The following is a 2,139-nucleotide window of genomic DNA, read 5'->3' on the forward strand; positions in this document are numbered from 1 at the left end:
AAGGTTTAGGGTAATGGATGAGTTAAGTTTAGCAATCAGGTTAGGGTTACCATTAGGGTTAGAGTTATGTTTAGATTAATAGATAGGTTTAGAGCTAGGGTTAGGGCTAGGTTATGGTTTGGATTAACTCTAGGATTAGAGCTAGGTTTAGGAATATGATTACAGTGTTATTTAATGTAAGTTTTAGGGTAAGTGATAAGTTTAGGGCTAGGGTTATAGTTAGGTTAGGGTAAGGGTTAGTGTTAGAGTTAAGGTTAGGGCTAGGGTGAGGGTTAGGTTCAGGTTTATGTCTAGGTTTACTTTTATGGTGAGAGTTAGGTTTAGTGTTAGGGATGGGGTTTTAATTAGGGTTAAGTATAGGGTTAGGGTAATGGATATGGTTAGAGCTAAATTTCAGGCTAGGTTTAACGTTAGGATTAGGGATAGGGTTAGGGATAGGGTTCAGGATAGAGACAGGGTTCTTTTTAGTGTAAAGTTTAGGCTTTGAGATAGGTTTAGTTCTAAGGCGAGGCTTAAGGTAGGGCTAGGTTTAGGGCTAGAGTTAGGCTAAGGGTTATGCTTAGAGCTAAGTTTAATTCTAGGATTAGGGCTAGGTTTTATGTTACGTTAGGGATAGTGTTAGGACTATGGCTAATCTAAGAGTTAGGGTTATGTTCACGGCTAGTTTTAAGGTTAGGGTTATGGCTAGGTCTAGTGTTAGGTCTAGGTTTTGAGTTAGTGTTTAAATCTAGGTTCAGTGTTAGAATTAGGTACAGTTTTTGGAATAGGGTAAGTGTTAAGTTTAGAGCCAGAATTAAGACTAGGTTTAGTTCCAGGGGTAGGATAAGTGTTTGGTTGATGTAAAGGGTTATTGTTAGTGCTAGTGCTAGGTTTTTGTTTAGGTCTAGGTCTAGAGTTATAGCTATATTTAGGATTAGCTTTGGGTCTAGGTCTAATGTTAGGCTTAGGTATAGGTATAGGGTTACCTGTAGGGCTAGTGTTAGGTTTTGGTTTAGGGTTAGGGTCAGGTTTATACCTAGGGTTACTCTTAGGGTCAGATGAGTGTCAGGGTTAGGTTTAGAAGTAGAATAAGGGCTACGGTAAGACTAGTGTTATGGTTAGAGTTTAAGTTAGGCTAAGCATTAGGATTATAAAGAGGGTTAGCATTTGGTTTAGGGTTTGGATTAATGTAAGGAATAGGGTTAGAGTTAGTGTTAGGGCTACAGTTAGGGTTAGGTTTAGGGCTATTATTATGCTTAGGTCTCGGATTAGGTGTAGAATTTGTGTTACGGTTAGGGCTATGTTCAGGGCAATGACTGAAGTATGAACTAGGGTTATTATTAAGGCTAGTTTTAGGGTTAGCTTAAGGCTATATATAGTGTTAGGGTTAATTTTAGGTTAGGGTTATGTTTAGAGCTAAGATTAGTGTTAGAGTCAGTGTCAGGGTCAGGGTTAGTTTTAGAGTTAGTTGTGGGGTTAGAGTATGTTTTAGTTTAAGGGTTAAGGTTAGGGTTATGGCTTAGTTTTGGTTTATGGCTAGGACTAGGGATAGGGCACGTTTGAGGTTTAGCATTATGGTCATGGGTAGTGTTAGGCTTATTGTTACAGTTAAATTTAGAGTTAGGTTTAGATTTAGACTTAGGCTTAGATCTAGGATTAGTATTAAGTCTAAGGATATAACTAGGGCTAGGGCTAGGGCAAGAGTTAGAGTTAGTCTTATGGCTAGCTTTAGGGTTAGGATAGGATTAAATAAAGGCTAGGATTAGCACGAAGCTTTGTTTTAGGGCTAGGTTTAGGGTGAGGTTTAGGGTTAGGTTTAGGGTTATGGTTACTTTTGGGGTATAGGATGAGGTTATAGGTAGGTTTAGGGCTAGGGTGTGGAATAGATTTAGGGTTAGGGCTCAGGTTATGTTTCGGGCTAGGATTATGCCTATGTTTAGGGCTAGAATTATGGCTAGGGCTAATTTCAAGTCTTGTGTTATGGTTAAAATAATTTTAGGTTTAGGTTTATGACTACGTCTAGTGTAAGGGTTAGGTTTAGGGTTCCTGTCAGGTTGAGAGCTAAGGGTACTCTTAGGGTCAGGGTCATAATTGGTATTTTGGATAGGTTAAGGTTTAATGTTAGGGCTCGAATCAGCATTAGATTTAGGATTAGGATAA

Source organism: Marmota monax, unplaced genomic scaffold (assembly GCF_021218885.2).
Source record: "Marmota monax isolate L192 unplaced genomic scaffold, Marmota_monax_Labrador192_F-V1.1 WCK01_AAM20220418_F8-fsc00248, whole genome shotgun sequence".
NCBI lineage: Eukaryota > Metazoa > Chordata > Mammalia > Rodentia > Sciuridae > Marmota > Marmota monax.